This window comes from Gracilinanus agilis, chromosome 3, assembly GCF_016433145.1.
Source record: "Gracilinanus agilis isolate LMUSP501 chromosome 3, AgileGrace, whole genome shotgun sequence".
Taxonomy (NCBI): Eukaryota; Metazoa; Chordata; class Mammalia; order Didelphimorphia; family Didelphidae; genus Gracilinanus; species Gracilinanus agilis.
The window spans coordinates 22605751-22625944 of NC_058132.1; positions in this window are offsets into that span (position 1 = coordinate 22605751).

A 20194-nucleotide genomic window follows, 5' to 3' on the forward strand; every position below is an offset into this window, starting at 1 on the left:
AGCTGCCCTTTAATCTCTTTTTAAATTCAGTCCCTCCTTCCCCTCCTCATACCATAGAAGACATCATCCAGTAAAATATATGGATTATGTCTTTCATGTTTCCATTTCTCAGCTCATTCTCTGGAGGTGAATATTCACAGATTATTCTTCAAATATTAGATCTGTAGATATACATATAACAATATGTATATTAATATAATAATGTTCTCCTGCTTCTACTCACTTCACTCCATTATGTCCTGTAGTTCTTTTCAAATTAAAAAAAAATAGCCTGCTCATCATTTCTTATGGCATGGTAATATTCCCTCACAATCACATACCATAATTTGTTTAGTTATTTCCCCAATTGTTGCGTATCCCCTTGGTTTCCAGTTCTTTGCCAACACAAAGGGATAAATATTTTGGAACATATTTCCTTTTCCCTTGATCTCCTTGAGAAATAGCCCCAGCAAGGGTGTTGCTGGGTCTAAGGATATACAATTTTATAACTCTGGGTGTAGTTCCAAATTGCTCTCCAAAATGGGTGGATCAATTCACAGTTCTACCAACAGTGCACTAGTGTCCCCACTTTTCCACATCTCAAACATTTGTCATCCTGCCCTTTTGTCTTTTCAGCCAATCTGATGGGTGAAATGATATCTCAGAATTATTTTGGCTTGCATTCCCCCTAATTGGTGCTGATTTAGAGCATTTTTTCATGTACCTATATGTGATTTTGATTTCTTTATCTGAAAACTATTATTTTTGCCCATTTATCACTTGGAGGGATGGTTCTTATTCCATAAATCTGACAAAGTTCTCTATATATTTTAGATATAAGACTGCTACCCAAGATACTGTCTATAAAAGTTTCCCCCAGTTTTCTACAATCTTTCTTTTTACAAAACTTTTTTTTCCTATTTTCCTTTTAATCTTAGCAACACTGATTTTATCTGAACAAAAATTTTCAATTTAATGTACTAGAAATTATTCATTTTACATCTTATAATGTTCTCCATTTCTAGTTTACTCATAAACTCCTCTCCTATCTATAAATTTGATGTCATATGTCCCCTGTTCTTCTAATTTTCTTATATCTCCTTTTATGTCTATAGTATGCATCCATTTTGATCTTATCTTAGCTAATGGTGTAAAATATTTGTCTAGACCAGTGATTCCCAAAGTGGGCACCACCACCCACTGGAAGGTGCTGCAGCGATCCAGGAGGGCGATGATGGCCACAAGTGCATTTATCTTTCCTATTAATTGCTATTAAAATAAAAAAAAATATTAATTTCCAGGAGTGCTAAGTAATATTTTTTCTAGAAAGGGGGCAGTAGGCCAAAAATGTTTGGGAACCACTAGTCTAGACCTAGTTTTTGCCAAACTACTTTCTAGTTGTCCCAGAAATTTTTAATAAATAGTGATTTTTTATTCCAATAGCCTGAATCTATATTTTAAAAATCAAATATAAGGTTAAGATAGTCTTTTGCTACTATTTGTTGCATATCTCTCCTCTTCCACCTTTCTATTTCTTAGCCGGTACCAGATAGTTTTGATAATTACTATTTTATAATGCCTAAGCTTCATCTTTCTCCTGCCTTCCTTTACATGAACACATTCCATTACGGGCATGTGCTTTTTTCCTCAATTCTGTGCCTTCTAGTATCCCTTCAGGACCCAGATTACCTGCCATTTACTGAATGCAATAGATGATCTTGGTGCTGTTTTCATCCTCATTGAAAGCATCTGACAATATTGCCAAAAACATCATGTTAAAAAACATGGGAGCATTCATGCAGTCCTGCATCCCTCCTGGAGTTGTTGGGCAGCAAATGCCACATTGGCAGTCCCTTGGCCTATTCTGAAGCCTTGGAGCTTTGAGTTTACTGAACATTAACTTTATTGAACATTGTTACTGCCCTTAACTGCCATGTGTTGATTACCTAATCAATTCCATTGACCAACCACTCTATTTCTTAACTAGTTTTGATTATTTTGATGATTACTGCTGTATAATATAGTTTGAGATCTAGTATGGCCATGCCTCTTTCATATTTTTTTCACTAATTCTCTTGATATTCTTGGCCTTTTGTTATTCCAGATGAATTTTGTTATTTTTTTCTAGTTCTATAAAATAATTTTGGGGTAGTTTGATTGGCATGACATATAAATAGGTACATTAATTTAGGTAGGATTGTCATTTTCATTATATTGGCTTGGCCTATCCATAAGCAATTGATGTTTTCCCAATTATTTAGGTCTGATTTTATTTGTGTGGAGTGTTTTTTTGTTTTTGTTTTTTACTACTTCAGCCCTCTCACTTTATTTAGAATATTTTCCCATGGTTATAAGATTCATGATTCCCCCCTCCCCCACCTTCCCTTGCTCCCTAGCTGAAATCAATTCCACTGGGTTATACATATATCATTGTTCAAAACCTATTTCCATATTATTCATATTTACAGTAGAGTGATCTTTTAACATCAAAATCCTAATCCTATCCCTATTGAACTATGTGATTCATCCTGTTTTTCTGTTTCCACAGTTCTTTCTCTGGATGTGGAATGTGGGAAGCCAATAAGAGAATAGATAAAAATCTGAGACTCCTCTTTTGACCCCTTTTGTGATCCTTGTGATTTCTTGTTGAAAAGTATTGTAGCCTTATTGAAAAGCTTTAAGATCCTAGCAAACCAACAGTTAAAAGGTTAACACTCTTCCCCTTTGGCCAGGAATGCAGCTGCCTGGTACAGCCAAGGCCAAAACCTTAGCAGGAGCATTTCAGCCCTGAGAAAATATTCCCCGACTTGGCTTTCTGATAATAACCCAGTCAAAATTCAGCCTTGGCCTTGTCCTATTCTGAAGCCAATGAGACCTTTTGTGTTTTGATATGACATGATTTGTAACTTCTGCGCATCTGCAAAGTTTCAGGGGGGTTCTTTTGTGTGAAATGAGTCTTGAAATATATATAATATACTCCATGCTCCTGGAGTCAGAGCTGGAAGCATGAGCTAAAAGATCTTTGTGTCCTTACTTCTTATCAACTAAGCCATCTTTATCAGATTATCTGGAGATGATAAATAGATCTCGAGAGTGGATAGCATTTTTTTCTCATAGGTTCCTCTGGATTGTCCTGGGTCATTGCATTGTTGCTGGTGGAGAAGTCTATTACATTCCATTGTGCCATAATGTGTCAGTTTCTTTGTACAATGTTCTGATTCTGCTCCTTTTGTTCTGCATCAGTTCCAGGAGGTCTTTCCAGTTCACATGGAATTCCTCCAGTTCTTTATTCCTTTCAGCACAATAATATTCTATCATCATCAGATACAATTTGTTCAGCCATTCCCCAACTGAAGGACATTCTCTCATTTTCCAATTTTTGCCACTAGAAAGAGCGAGGCTATAAATATTTTTGTATAAGAATTTCCCCCTATTATCTCTTTGGGGTACAAACTCAGCAGTGGTATGACTAGATCAAAGGGCAGGCAGCCTTTTAAAGCCCTTTGAGCATAGTTCCAACTTGCCTTCCAGAATAGTTGGATCAATTCACAGCTCATGTGGAGTGTTTTGTAACTGTGCTCATATAGTTGCTGGGTTTTGGTAGGTATAACTCCAGGTATTTTATATTGTCTAGAATTATTTTTAATGAAATTTCCTTTCGGATTTTGTTGGTAGTAAAGAGAAATGTTAATGATTTATTCAGGTTTACTTTGTATCCAGACCAATGAATCTTTAAAAAAAAAAAAAAAAACCCTTACCTTCTGTCTTAGAATCAATACTAATGGTTTAATGAATAGTGAGCCAGGCTTGGAGATGAGGGGTCCTTCATTCAAATCTGGCTCAGTTCATCTTAGCTATGTGACCTTGGACAAGTCACTTAACCCCAACCACCCCATCCTTACCACTGTTCTTTCTTGGAACCAATATTTTACTATCATTTCTAAGACAGAAGGAAAGATTTGTTGTTGTTATTGTTATTATTTTTTTATTCCCCTCCCTCTTTCCTCCCACACAATGAGTAAAAGACAAAGAAAAGGTCTGACCCTGGAAAGCAATTTCAGCAAAGCAAAGACCAAAATACAAATTCAGAAAAGGACAGCAGTGCTAAAATGGAAATATGTGAACCCTTAAAGGGAAATGTGAAAGGCTCAAAATGAACTCTTGGAAGAGCTCAAAAGAGGGTAAAAAAAATAACAAGAGTCTTAGAAAAATTATATACTCCTCTGCATATACTCTGTGATTCAGTGACACTGGCCCTTTGGTCCTCCTTGCTTAGAGTATTCCATCTGCAAATTTTGTGCCTTTTCACATGTTTGGAAGACCTTCAGCTTTCCTAGCTTGCTTTAAGGTCAGTTCAAATCTTTCTTATTTTATTTGTTTGTTTGTTTGTTTGTTTATTGTTATTGTTATTTTTAAGAGTCATTGAAGGGGACAGCTAGGTGGTTCAGTGGATTGAGAGCCAGGCTCTGGGTTCATAAACAATTTTAATAACACTTCAAATCAAATTCCACAATGGCAGAGACAACAAAAGATCAGTGTGAGACATTTTTTACAGTCCAAGATAATTTAGAAGGTCAGCAAGAGAGATCTATGACATCAGAGTAGTAGTCAACCCAAAATGCCATTGCAACACCAAGATCAGGTCTTGGAGGTGACTACAATAGCAACAGCAGCAGCTTTGGGAACTCTCTGCCCACAGATGGTGTGATAATGAGATTAAATCTACCCTGCCCATCTTTAGATTTAATCACCAAAGGTGAAAACATCTCCATTTAACTCACAAGTTGGGTGGTCTGTAACCCATGTGTGCTAGAGTGAGTAACAAATCAGAATTTACTGACTGCCTCCTGGACAGTCCTAAGAAAAGCATCTGTGTCATTGGACTAAGAGGAGGGCACAGGAAGTGATGCAAAAGAGGCCCCTTTAAAAAGAGACCTCAAGGAGCTCAGAGCTCTCTTCTGGTTCGTGACCTGGACCTGGGACTCTGAGACCTTGGTGAGACTATTCTAAAATCTAAAATCTTTTCTTTGGAATTCCACGTGGTGAGTGTAAAGACTGAATCTTCCTGAACTTCTCTTAAGGAACTTCCCTTTCAAAAGAGACTCTGTGACAGAAGCTTTTGCTTCATTCGTCTCTGGGGCCTTTGGGCCTTCAAGCCTCTGCCCTCAGCTCAAGGCTTAGCATTTTCCAATCAAGGACTAGTTAGATCTGCTTAGGTTAAACCAGGGACCTAAGCGAATTATTTGGTTTGTCAGGTTATCTTACCTTATCTTCTCTCTAAATTTCTTAATTTCTCTTTCCATTCTCATTTGTAAATAAACTTCCATAAAAGTCATTTTTACTTGAGGTTATTCTTAATTGGGAATTTATAATTATTCAATTCCCTGGCAACCTAACCTTTAAATATCCAGTCCAACCATCTCTCCCTTTCCCCCCCTTACAATGGTAAAGGAGTTGGGCAAGAGATTTTAGGGGGACCTTTGCTGGCACTGGCTTTAGGACCCTGTTACATTGCCCAGTGGTAGTTCATGGTCACAGTTCTGGGGTGAAGAGGAGCACTAGCACTTGTGGTCATTGGGGGAACAGGGACTTTGGTCTCAGTTTCAAGACAGAACAGATCACTGGTATTTGGATGCGAAAGAGTAGAGAACCTCTTTGGAGTTACAGGGCCAAGAGCAGGATTAGCCCTTGTGACTTTAGGGCAACAAGGTTCCTTCCTGGGCAAAAACCAGCGCATAGGCTAGGAAAAGTGGTGTCTATACTTCTACATAGATCACACCTCATTGGAAACCCCCCCAAATTTAAAAAACTTCAGAGCCAGCCCCCAAAACAGCAGTATAAAAAGCCTAAAGCTTGGGACAGTGCCCCTTCCAGCCTGGGTGCACTGTCTAACTAACATTGAAGTCTAACTTCAATGTTAAAAGTTGTTTTTTTTCCTAATATTTTCCAATTATATGTAAAAATAAATCTTCACATTCATTAAAAAAAAATTTTTTTTTAAACCCTTAACTTCTATGTGTTGGCTCCTTGGTGGAAGAGTGGTAAGGGTGGGCAATGGGAGTCAAGTGACTTGCCCAGGGTCACACAGCTGGGAAGTGTCTGAGGCCAGATTTAAACCTAGGACCTCCTGTCTCTAGGCCTGGCTCTCAATCCACTGAGCTACCCTGATGCCCCCTTCCCATTCATTTTTTTTTAAACCCTTGTACTTTGGTGTATTGTCTCATAGGTGGAAGATTGGTAAGGGTGGGCAATGGGGGTCAAGTGACTTGCCCAGGGTCACACAGCTGGGAAGTGGCTGAGGCCGAGTTTGAACCTAGGACCTCCTGTCTCTAGGCCTGACTCTCACTCCACTGAGCTACCCAGATGCCCCCCTTCCCATTCATTTTTAAAAATTTGAGTTCCAAATTCTCTCTCTCCACCTCTCTCATTGAGAAAGCAAGCACTTTGATATAGATTATACATAATATAAAATGGAAAATAAAGGAAGAGCCATTAAAATGGAGCAAACAACAACAACAGGGGGAAATGCCTTTTCCATCTGGAATATCCAAACCTCATGTGGTAAAGCTCAGTTCCGACTGGAATTGATAATTGTGCAAATTAGATAATTGTGCAAAACAAATTTGACCAGAAAAAATATGAAATCTTTGATTATTACCAGCGGGCAGGCTATAATCCAGACAAGTTTAAGAACTGTTTTCTTCACCACAGCCCAGTGAAGTCATCATTTCTACTATTGTTTTCCTCAGTTTTGTAGAGAAGGAAAATGACACACAGCTGGCAAATATGGCTATAAGGATCAGGGAGCCTCAGCGCTTTCAGTCACTGTTAGAGATCAAGAAGGTTATGTTGAAGGTGGGTTCTGGGGAGAACATCCCTGACTCTATTATTCCCTATATTTACTCTTGGTACATTTAAGTGCTGAATGGTATCTCTCTTTCCCTTAATTGTTTTACAATTGAAAAAGAAAATTCTTGGGACTTTTTGAATAGTTCCAGGAACTCATCTCTTTCTTTTTATCCTATCTGAAAAAGGCTGGAGCAAGGGTTTAACAAATGTTGATTAACTGACTGATAGAGCAGAAACCACTGTATCCCCTCCACATTACAACTTTCCCAATTGTCAGGTTTTGATATATTTCAAGTCTTCATAAGAATTTAAGTGGGGGTTTTGGAGGAGTTTTGTGGATGTTATGGATGACCCTCAAAGGCCAGCAGACCACAGAGAAAAAGTTGAAAAATTTGGAAATGTATAAAATGTTAATGAAATCAACAAATTTTATCTTTTAATACATAATTTCTTTTTTAAGGTTAAAATAAGTAAAAAGTTAAAGATTATAAAAGAATAGGAAAGCTAGCAGATGGCACCCAAAGGCTACAAATGTAGCCGTCTTCACACTGACCTACATATAGCCTATGACCAAATACTTAACCCAAGTTTTACAATAAGGTACTGTGAATACCCCACAAAAGAAAAAAAAATTCAGATGACTTCTCTGGTTGGAAGGGAAAGCCAAAAAATTTTCTGTGGATTTCCAGATCTTGGGGGCACTGTGCCCCAGCCCCTGTGATGGCAAACCCTTCTTAAATTACAAACTCCTGGCTCTTAGTTTCCATAGAATTTATTAATATTCATTTGAAATAGAGAAAGCAGATGGGTAGAGATTAAAGCCTATTTCTAATCTAATTCTAATCACATGGCTATCTCTCTCAGCCATACCCCTCCACCTCCACAGTCCAAGGAAACTGAGAGATCGAAGCCCCTCATACTCCCTCTTTTGTCCTTTCTTTTGACTCAATAACCTTTAGTTCTGGGTCATGTCCCTGTGACCTATCTTTGGAGTGTTCACCTGAAGTCCAGTCATGAAGCACAGGGATACAGGTCTGATGACCCTGGTGGAGGGGGTTCCCTTTACACACCTTTTAGAGATGGAGTATTGGGCCCTGCCCCCATTCCACACAGAGAGATATACCTGCCCCCCCTCCCAGATCAAGTGCCTTGCCCCACTCCCAAAAGACAGTGCATAGCCCCACCACCACCACCACCTTGTCCCTCCAGACCCCTCCCACAGACAGGGGAGGGAAGAAGCACTCCCATTGGGCTGTTGGACACAAGGGTGGGGGATGTGAAAAGGTATGTGGAGAGGGGAAAGGGAGCAGCTTTGCCCAAGTCCCTCTGCCTTTCTGGTAATGAACTCTGGGGATGGGGGATGGGGAGGGAGGGTGGCCACATGCCCACAGAGAGCATTCTTAGAGCCATCTTTGGCACCCGTGCCATAGGTTCACCATCACTGCCCTAGCTCCTGTAATATGAAAGAGATACATATATTTCCTTTAGTCTAGATACATTCTTTTCTTTGTAACACTTAAATATTATTTTGTTTGTTTGTTTAATTAAATATATTTTCATGCTTACCAGTCCTACTAGATCTTACCCTCTCTGTGTCACCACTCTCAGGGAGATAGACTGACTGACTAACTGACTGACTTTCTCTCTTTCTCTCTCTGTCTCTGTCTCTGTCTCTGTCTCTGTCTCTGTCTCTCTCTCTCTATATATATATATATATATATAATATATGTAATATAATGTATTATATATGTAAAGATATATATCTTGTGTGTATAGATCAATTGTGGAATTGTGAAACATCCACACCCATCACCTACTAATGTAGGTCACACCCTTGAGTAGATAAATATTCTGCTGTTTACCTACCTGTCTATACCCTCTTCTGGTTTATTTGGGTCATATAATAGTACCTTCTGTTTCATGAGGGATATATTCCAAGACCTGCAATGGATAATATATATATATGTTGTTATGGGGAAAGCGGTCCTGATGCGTGAGGGTTTCCCACCTAAAGAAGCCACCCCAATAAAGTTAAAAAGGTTTATTAGAGAGACTGATGGCTGGAAGGCAGCTCCCCAGTGGGAGTCTGTCNGGGGAGGGCGGAGGGGGGGGTGTTGATTTTACAGGAAAGCTGAATACTTGACAAACAAGGGGGCAGGCAACATGTGACTTACAGGTGACTACAGGGTGGGGGGTGAGAGCTAAAGATGGTGACTTTGGGAAGGGATTGGGGTATGTGATCTCAAGGGTGGGGAACTTTGGGGGGAGGGGAGGAGGGAAATGGGGATTTCCATTTGTGATATCTACAACCAAATTTGTTTGGGTCCCACCTTTTTTGCCCTTGATCCTTCAGCCAATCAAAAAGAGCCCATTGTCCAAACTTGTAATCTGAGAAGAGTAAACCTAGCAGAAAACTGGTTTAGCCAGTTCTGTGTCAGAGCTCAGCTCTGTCTCATGACCAAAGGGTAGAGAAATACAAGGAAAGATAATTAAAGGCCAGGGTCTCAATGGAAAATGTAATGGGGTGGGGGCTAACATGGGTTAATTCTGATAGACTGTAACCTCTGGATTTTCTCAATCAATAAGGAAACAGGGGAGGGCTTCCTGTGCTGGAATTAGGAATTATGTCCTGTTGTGCTTGTCCTCAAGGTGTGCCTGTTATAAAACTCTAGTCAGGCACCCATTCTTGCAAAGACATTAATAAAGGGCTTTTCTACTTCACAACTGAGTGAGAATTTTCTTTTTAGAGAAGGCAGTATTTCTTTTTTTTTTTTTTTTTCAACCCTTACCTTCTGTCTTAGAATGAATACTGTGTATTGGTTCCAAGGCAGAAGAGTGGTTAGGGCTAGGCAATGACGGTTAAGTGATTTACCCAGGGTCACACAGCTGGGAAGTGTCTGAGACCAGATTCAAGTGTCTGAGGCCTGGCTCTCAATCCACTTAGCTACCCAGCTGCCCCTCTGCAGTGTTTCTTAAGAGGTGGCTGGAGGTTGACATTGTGACTGGCAAGGGCAGGTAACTGGGGGAAGAGCTTTGAGTTTAAGAAGTTGTTTATTAAGAGAAATGCAGGTCTCAGAAGGGTGGAATAGGCCTGCCATCCTTATCAATTTATCAGTGCTCATCTGTGATGGTCTTCTCTGGTCAGACCAGTTTAGACACCCCCTGATCTCCACATGTATGTGTTCTCTCTCTGTCTCTCTGTCTCTGTCTCTCTCTGTCTCTCTGTCTCTGTCTCTCTGTCTCTGTCTCTCTGTCTCTCTCTCTCTCTCTCTCTCTCTCTCTCTCTCTCTCTCTCTCTCTTTCTTTCTTCCTGCCCTTGCTTCAGTATTCCATTTTACCCTTTCACAAAAAAATCCTTAAGAAACTTGAAAATGGGAGCAAAAGAGGCCTATACTTCTAGGGCAGTGATGGTGAACCTTTTAGAGACTGAGTGCCCTAACTGTACCTTCAAAGGAAGCACTCCCATTGGGCTTCTGGGAAGAGGAGCAGGTAAAGTGAAAAATGTCCTCAGGTGTGGTGGAGAAGGGGAAGGGAGCATTCCCCTCTGCCTCATGCGTCCTAGGTTAACTAACATGCTGAAGGCAAACCACTGCCTCAGACTCCCTTCTGGAGCTTCTGGGCAAACTTATGGGGCTGCCAGGAGGACTTCTAGCACTTCTGGGTAGACTTCTTTGCCTTTTTTGGTAGAACTCCAGTACTTTGTGTTAACTATAGATAACCGAAACTGAGAAAAGTGAAACCATAGATGATGGGACCATACTGTAATTAGCCAAGAGCTTGAAAAGTATCACAGCAATTTATGATAGGAAAAAGGACTCAGGGCCAATAATCTGGGTGGGATTTCTCCCAGGAAAGGTAAAAGCCACAGGATCCCAGAGTCGAAAAGAAATTTAGGGATAATCTGTTCCAACCTCCTCATTTCAAGGTAAGGGAAGTCTAGGCCCAGAGCTTAAGAGACCTGCTTGATGTCTCACAGGTAGTAAGGAGCAAAGGAGCAATTCAAATAAAGATGTTTGTCTTCCACTGCTTTGCTCAGAAGAGGCCCACCTGCCCACCTGAAACACTGCCTCTTCAGCTTTGAGACTCTGGTAGTGTGTCTCTAGGACAGGGGTCGGCAACGTATGGCTCTTGAGCCATATCTGGCTCCTTTGAGGGCCAGATATGGCTCTTTCTGCAGGAGCCATAAAGTCCTTTTTTTTTTCAGGCGCTATTACAGGAGTGCGCACTGTGAGCACTGTACGGCTCTCACAAAATGACATTTTTTAAAATGTGGCGTTTATGGCTCTCACGGCCAAAAAGGTTGCCAACTCTTGCTCTAGGAGGTAACAGCTCCCCAGCCACCTGTGGAGAAGGTTCTTATCAGGTGCAGTCAGGCAAAGAGCTTGGACTTTGAGGGCTTTGGAGCCCATGTTGCAGTGTCATTTAGGGGTCACTATGAAGAAACATTCTCTCTCTCTCTCTCTCTCTCTCTCTCTCTCTCTCTCTCTCTCTCTCTCTCTCTGTTTCTCTCTCTGTTTCTCTCACTCAGCTCTTTCCTCTGGTCTTAGAGGCTAAGGCAAGCTCTCTGTGTTTCCCCTATTTTCCCAGAAAGCCAAGCCAAAGGGCTGCACCCACACTCTGCTTTAGGGAGATTCAAGTGTCCTGGGCCCAGTGGTTTTTTTGGCAGAAGCTAAATGGTCTTTTGCCAGGGAGGGTACAAGAAGGCATTCAAGTGATGGCTACATTCTTTGACCTTCTGGGAGAGAAAGGAAGGAGGTGTGTGTGGGAGAGAGACAGAGGCAGAGAGAGACAGAGGCAGACAGAGACAGAGACAGAGAGAGACAGAAACAGAGAGAGAGAGAGATGGGGGAAGAGAGAAGAGAGAGAGAGGGGAGAGAGGAAAGAGGGAGGGAGGGAAGAAGAGTAAGGAGGGAGGGAGGGGGAGAGAGAGAGAGAGAAAGGAGAACCTTATGTCCTTCATTGCCTGGAAGAGGTGAGGTCTGTTAACACTAATGATCTTTCTGGCTGGGGAAGTTGCAGGCTAATGAAATGACCAGGAGAAAAAAAAAATCCACATTCCTTGAACTGACCTAAGGAACAGCTTTTTCCCTGAAACCCAGAGCAGCTGCCCTCCCAAGACAAACTTTTCAATTTGCACAAGTTTAAATGACTAAATGAGAATGAATAGGGAGAAGATCTGAGGCCTTTAGCAGAAGCAGAACATCTGAACTACTTTGACTTTTCCCTCCTGATAGTTACTATGATTCCATCCAAGGAAAGCAGGAGTCCTGTCCCATCTCTACTTTTTGCCAAACGCAGGCTAACCTTTATAGCTAGCACTCTGGAGAGGAGAAATACTTTTCTGGATGGGGGCAGCTGCTGGGTGGTTCAGTGGATTGAGAGCCAGGCCTAGAGATGGGAGGTCCTGGGTTCAAATTTGAGCTTAGACACTTCCTGTGTAATCCTAGGCAAATCACTTCGCCCCCATTGCCCAGCCTTTACCACTCTTCTGCCTTTAAACCAAAACATAGTATTGGTAATAAGAAGGAAGGGAAGGGTTATTTTTTTGTTTGTTTATTTTTTTAATGCTTTCCAGGATTCTACCAGCTATAGAGAGTGGGGAATTGGAGCTTCTGGGACAATGTGAGGAGATTCCCCAGGAGAAAGATGGCAGAAAGGAAGAAGACAGCTTGAAAAGGAGGGCTCATGTGAATGGAAGGCAGGCTACTTTATTTCTCAGCTTCCATCTCCAGAGAAAGACTGAGGCAGGAGGTGTTGTTATATGCTGAGGTGACCTCCCCTCCCCCACAAAGGGCCAACTTACTTCTCTCATGATCTCAACTTGGTGTTGAGGAAGGAGAGGGAGAAAGCAGCAACCACTGCTTCCTTCCTGCTTCTCCAGAGTTTCTTTTGTCCTGTTAACTTGGAAATAACACAGAACCACTAAAGAAGGCATCACAAACCAAGTCTTTAATGGGGAAAGAGATAGTGTTCAATATTGGGCCCTCACATAGTCAAGGGCCTAAAAACCACCCAAAGTCCTTGGCTCTGGGATTCTGGGACTCTGGGAACCGTTTCTCTAGGAGAATGCACTGGGCGGGATGATTGTCCAAAGAGTGACAGAACTTGGGGGACTTTTACACCCTCTGGAGAACTTGGTACAGCAAGCATGCACAGACAGGCTGCAAAGAGGCTGTAGCCAGCAGCTGGGCTACCTGGGAGCTGTCCACTACAATGAACACAAAAGGAAAGGGTCAAACCGAAAACTAGGCTTCCTGAGAGAGGACAATGGGAGAAGCTATGGAGACAAATAAGGGTACTCAGCAGCTGACTGTATCTACTAGTCCCACCTAGACTCTTCAGGGTCTATTGTTCAGTCCAAAACAGGAACTTCCTTCTGGGTGAGTTCTCAGGGGATAGGGGCAAACTTGAAGCTTGCGGAAAACCCAGTTGACAGTCCTGTCGCCTCCCATGAGAGGAAGGAGACCAAAGCAGCCAGCACTTCGCAGCCACCAAAACTAGCATTCAGTGCCCATTGCATCCACCCACTCACAGCGTGTTCTTTCTTTGTGGTCACTTTAATATAAAGATTATGACTCTGTTGGTGTCCCCAACTCATCTGCATTCACTCCACATTTTGCAAGAAGCTGCAAAATCTTGTCCTTTCTATCTCATCCATCTGTATTGCCCACATCCCTGTTGGTCTTCTCAGACAGCCACAAGACAAATTTAGACCCTCATCACCTCTCAGTTGGGCTATTTCAAGTCTCCTAGTTGATCTCTCTGACTCAAGCTTTCCCCTCTATAATCCTTCTTCCACACAGTCATCAAAATGGCTTTTTTTTAACCCAGTGGAACAGTGCGTCGGCTATGGGGGGAGTAGGGGAGTAGGGGAGGGGAAAGAATGTGAATCCTGTAACCATGGGAAAATGTTCTAAATTAATTAAAAAAAAAATTAATGGCTTTTTTTTAAAAGCTCTTAAACCTTCTGCCTCAGAATCTATACTAAGTATTAGTTCCAAGGCAGAAGAGTGGTAAAGGTAGGCAATGGGGATTAAGTGACTTGCCCAGGGTCACACAGCTAGGAAATATGTGAGGTCAGATTTGAACCTTAGACCTACCCATCTCTAAGCCTGGCTCTCAATCCACTGAGCTATCCAGCTGCCCCAGATGTAATTTAGAAAATGAGGTAAGAAAAGCAACTTTGGGAGCAGCTAGCTCAGTGGTTCCCCAACTTTTTTGGCCTACCGCCCCCTTTCCAGAAAAAATATTACTTAGCCCCCTGGAAATTAATTTTTAAAAAATTTTAATAGCAATTAATAGGAAAGATAAATGCGCCTGTGGCCATCACCGTCTACCCTGGATTGCTGCAGCACTCACCAAGGGGCCCACTTTGGGAATCACTGAGCAAATGATTAAGTGGATAGAGTACCAGATCTGGAGTATAGAGGACCTGGGTTCAAATCAGACTTCAACATTTTCTAACCTTTCCACTCTTCTGCCTTAAAAACCAATATATAGTATTGATTCTAAGGGGGTAGGTAAAGGTTAAAAAAAATTTAAATACATCTGAATGTGGTACCACCTCCCACTCAGAAACATCCATTGCCTCTTGGGATCATATATAAATCCCATTAACTCTAGAATCAAGTACAAATTCCTCTGCTTGCCATCTAAAGTTCTTTAGAAACTTACACCTTCCTTTTTCTCTAGTCTACTTTCTCATGAATATTAATTTTAAAAAAAAGCAACTGTTGTAATGGAGCAGAAAATGCTCAAAAGTCCTCAAGGGCCCCTCAAGGGGTCGACAGCCTAACTGAATCTTCTCCCTGGTCCTTATCTCATTTCCCTTCTGTCCACTGGCCTGACCCTCCCTGGTTGCTAACAGCACCACATTTTGCTTAATGTACATTTTCAAACATACCAATCCAATCCTTTAAAATGCGTGCCAAGGAAAGGTTCCCACCAAGTTATTTTCCTTTATATGTTCTGTGCATACTTATGGGGGGGGGTGCAATTCTCTCTCATGTGAGGAGGACGCCCCTGTCGGCTGGTTATTAAAGGTCTCTAAAACTTCTAAACCTGAGTGTTTGGCATTTTTCAGGAGGTGTCCCACTTCACTGTTTACTGTGCTTTAAAGTGTGCAAAATGTTGTATATACCTGACTTTATTTGATCCTCTCCTGCTCGATTGACAGATCCATAAAGGACATTCTGGTCCCATTGAGGCAAAAGCAGCCAGAAAAGACATATTTATAGATCTGCCTCAAGACTCTGGCAAGGAACAGTCTGACCTTGCATGTCTGCAGATCACTATCTAAGAACACGTGGCTTTCTTAATTGGCTCAGTACATCCTGACCAGCTAACTTACTATCACAAATCTCGAGCTCCATCTCTGGGACAAGTGGCCATGGTACTTTTGTACTTCTAAAGAAATCCTTGTCAGTGATGACAGACCAAAAGAAGCTTTGAAGATTACCATTGGATGAAGAGTACTCCTAACTGCAGCTGGACACTCACTCTAATTGGCACCAAGGATGCATGCTCTTGATATGTTATTTTCCTTTGATCATAGAAGTGTGTTATTTGGAATTTTCCTCAGGGGGGGTGAGTTTTATAATCATAATGTCTATATTATAATCTATAATTTAAAATTTTAACTCTTTTAGGAGTAATTTTTTGGGGTGGGGGGAGGAATGTATAATTCTCAGAAGGAAATGTATGTTTTATAATCTATAAAGTAAAGTTTAAATTCTTTTGAGAGTAATTTCAGGATAAGGATTTTGCCATCTCCCCAGAATCCAGACCACGAACCTGTTTGGAGAAGACACCATGAAGATGCCTGAAGAGCCTTCACTAGATCATGAAGATCCAAATTGAACTTTGGGGTGCAGTTGATTGAACTATGGGGAATTGAATGCATTTGTTTTTGAATGTATACTCTTATGCCAATAGGGGACTGCCCCAATTGGCTTTTTGTCAATGTGGCTAGTTTTTATCCTCTTTTCTTTTATCCCCAAATTCTTGTAATTTAGAAGTTGACTATGTTTAAAAGATCCATGGAGAAAGACCAGTCTTTTCGCTGGATCTCAGGGGGAAATTTGTTATTTGGAATTTTGGGCGTTCCTTTGAGGGTTATTTGGGGTTCATTTGAGTTTTAAATATTTAGATATATGACAAACTTTCTGTGGACATTTAGGGGACTTGGAAACTACATTTCCCATGATTCCTTTTGTAATGCAGGTAGACAGGAAGTGTGATTACGTAAAAGAACAGTATAAGACTTCTGAGGTCATTGGAGGCGGTCTCTTTTTGGTACAAGGGAGCCAGGTGGGCAGAAGGTATGGCAGGCAATTTGAATTAGATCTTAGCAGGCGTATGGTCATCTTTATTTTACCAACATGGCTTTAATTAAAATATTAATACTTCTATTTATATCTGTCTATATCCATTTTAATCACAACAGAAGAAAGAAACTGTATAAATATTGGACCTATATGCTCAATATAAAGGAATCTGTGATCCCATTCACGGCCCCCTCAACCCTGTCAACTTCTCATCCATGTGGGATTTCTCTCTCTCTTCTCCCTTCTGGCCAGGAGCTGGTCTCTGGAGAGAACCAGTTCCTATCACTTGATGGCTTGGCTATCATCTACTTTTGGTTCTTCACATAAAACACTCCATTCTTGAGCCCTTTCACTAGCCACCCTGGCCTAGAATAATCTTCCTCTTAAGCTTTGCCCCTTGGAATTTCTGGTTTCCTTCAAGTCTGATCTCAAGTCACCTTCTACATTAGCCCTTCCTTGCCCCCTCAAGCTATTCCTTTTCTCAATCAAGGTTACACTGTGAATACTTTGGGGTTCATAATTAGAAACATATAAATGTAGCTGAATTAGGGAGATCAGTTTCTTTGAGCAGAGTAAATCTTTAGCCTGAGTTTCAGGTGTGCCTGGAACAGCGTCCCAGAAAGACAACACTATTTCCCTTCTTTTGAAAAAGAAACAATCTATCAGTAGGATTTCCCATCTGTTAACTTGGAAATAATACAGAACTACTAAAGTACTTGGAAAAACCAAGTCTTTAATCAGGAAAGAGATAGGTCCAATAATCCACTGCTATCACAGTTGTTGCCCTGGGGCTTTGGGGACACATCCCTGAAAGAATGCCCTCTGCTAGATGATTTCTCCAAAAAGTGACAGAACTTAGGGATCTTTTATACCCTTTGGAGAACTTGGTACAGCAAGCATGCAAAGACAAGTTGCAAAAAGATTGGGGGCTAGAACTGGGGTATCAGGGAGAAGTCAACTATAATGAATACAAAAGGAAAGGGTCAAGCCAAGAGTTGGGCTTCCTTGAGACGGGACTCTTAATACAATGGGAGAAGCTACTAAAACAAATAAGGGTACTCAACATTTGACAATATCTACTAGTCCCACCCAAACTGAGGTCCCTAAATACTTCAAGGTCTCTAGTTCAGTCCAAAACAGGTGTGCCTGGTACTTGAGTTCTCAAGGGGCAGAGGCAAACTTGGGGTCTCCAGATTTTGAGTTGATACATCTGATCCTCTCATTGTTGTGGGGTATAATGGTGAACCCCTGAGTTTGGGAAGGATACCTTTTGCAAGAATGCAAGACTCCAAACTTAGCTTAAAAATAAAAAGAGAAATTTATTAATTCGGAAAGTAATGTCGAGAATGACCAGGAGAATAGCAAGGTGGGAGAGCATGGCGGAACAGCTAGATGAGGAGCTATTCCTTGGGGGTGGGGGGGAAGCATGGATGGAAAAGCAGTCTCCCCCAGTTACTGCATGAGTGGAACAACCCTAGGGGTTGCTCCCAGAATGCTTCAGTTCAGGGATTTTTATACCCTTTACAACAGTATGTGAGGTTATGTCACAGTGTGGACATGACTCTAGAGTGGTAAGCACTTAGGTATTCGGGTGGGGTGTGGGGTCTGCCTGGAGACCCTCATGGTTTAGGGAACAGATGGATGTCTGAGATACAGCCTGATGGTATCAAGGTGTAGCCTAGAGGTGCATCTCTTTGTCCATCTCAACCTAAAGGACGATCCAAGGATGATAGTAATCTCAGGGTCTTATAGACCCTATCAGATGTTCTTGGCTTAGAGTCACAAGGACAGAAAGGAACAAGGGAACTTCCCTGTTTGCAGTTTGTCTGAGTTAAGGGGTACAATGCCCATGCCATCTCCCTACCATGCCCATGCCATCATGGTCTAAATAGGATGGCTGAATTCTCTGACCTTACAGTCTCTTAGCAGTCCCCTCATTCTTTGATCCCCTAGTCATTTTGCCTTTTCTTGATGTGAAGGGAAATGTTGAAAGAAATCTTAGGCAGAGTCTGTCCTTGATCAATTAAGGCAAACTCAAGAAATAAGACAAAAGGGTTTGTTTTTTTCAAAACTGTTGTACCCAAATTTTAATACCTAACCCAGGTTCGTGGCCAGAGGAAGAATCACTCTGACAATTCAACATGCAAGAAGAGGCTCATTCTTTACTAGCAATAATAGCTAGGGTCGCTAGGCAGAGAGGCGTGTCTGAACCGACCCCTTGGAATTCTTAACCAAGAGTTTATATAGAAATGTTTGGGGAAGGGGGTTGGTACATACATAATCATCAAGGTAGTGTTAGGGACAGGTGGTCAGGAAGCATCTGGGGAGGGGGGTTTCAGGGTCAGGGGTCTGGAAGCATTTGGCAAACATTCATTCAGTAGGCAAATATTGTTAAGCAGGCAAACATAGGAAAACATTCCTCAAGAAGGTTAATATTCATCAGATAAGATAGCTTCAGTTTTAGGTTTATCATAGTGGGAGATAAGGAAGACTGTGCTGGGAAACATTGGGGACTGGGGGTAGCTTTCCCAGGCCAGAAATAGTTCAGTAGTCTGTCAAACTGATTTTTAAATCTAACAAAAACAAGTATGGGTTTTTTGTTGTTCTGGGTTTCAGGATGAGAAGCTATTCCAAAAGCAGCTCAAGGAACACAGGTCCTTCAGTAACCACCAGCTCACCTAGCCCAAAAGTTCTGTTGGTAGCTAGGGGATCATTCGTATTGATGGGTCTCCCTTCTTTCAGGCAATGAAGAATACAAGGGTCAACTCTACAGAATCTCTCTCCATCTCTGTCTGATGAGGGTTGGTAGTGGGAAATGGTGTTTTAAAATCTTAGAAGTGCTTTGAAATCCTTTTTCTTTAATGGTGCATTTAGATCTTATGCTTTTTACTAGTTAACAGATACTCTCTGCCTACTCCCACCTGATAACAAGATCAAGCATGAAGGAAAGGGGGAATACCCAAGCTCAAGGCTGAGAAAGGATGCCAAAGCATCAAAACAAGCCTTGCATGTCTGATAAACAGGACATGGGAGAGAACATCACCCAGGTACACTAGGGATTTTTCACTCCTTCCCTGCCCCATTCTCCTAGATCACTCCCTGGAATGCCTCCCTATGGGAGGAATCTGAGGGAGGGTGGAGAATTTCCAGGGTGAGTTTCTAGGGGTGAAGGGGAATACAATTGCATCTTGGCTATGGCTTTTTCCATTACCCTGGCCACACTGTCTCTAATATCCTTAAATAAACACTTTTCATGCCATAAAATAGAGGGTCTGAGCTGCAGTTCTTTGGGTGAGAACCAGCATGTGCTTTCCCGCTATAGAACTTGCTCTTCCAAATCATGTCTCTGTCTCTCTTTCTCTCTCCCCCAGAGGTCATCCAATGCAGTCATCTCTCACTTGACCAAGAATGTTCCCTTATAGCCACCCTGAAAAGGGACTATCTAGCCTGTGCCTGAAAACCACCATTCACTCCTGGTGTAGCTCATAGATGAAGTGGAACATTTCATAAAATGAGTCCAGATGCCCAGAAATTCAATTATTGGAACTGTTATTTATTGATCTTATTGATAAAAGAATCTACCAGCCCGAACAGACTTCCCTAGTGGAATCTGCATCAGACTGACATTATAAGACAGTTTATATAGGTTACAAGATAAAAGGCTATTTCTTTTCTCATACAGGTTCTTATTTGTCAACCCAGCAACACTTTTCACAAACTCGGGAGTGTGTGGTCAGCGATAAGTGGATATTACCCAAGCCACTCAGGGGTTATTTACTCTCACACGTACTTACTCACTCATCCATAGTTAGCTATTGTATGTTTGGAATTGGGGACATGCCATTTAAAAGTAAGTTGCACATTTCCTATGGACATGTGGGGACTATGAGACTACATTTCCCATGATCCAACGGGCTTTCTGGTTTCCGGTTTTGGTTGGGGGGACTTCAGACGTCCCCCACGTATTGGGCAGTTTAAATTTGGAGGAGGGCCTAGAGAAGGCCTCTTGGTTTTCCTGAGTGGCTGGCTGATGGATGAGA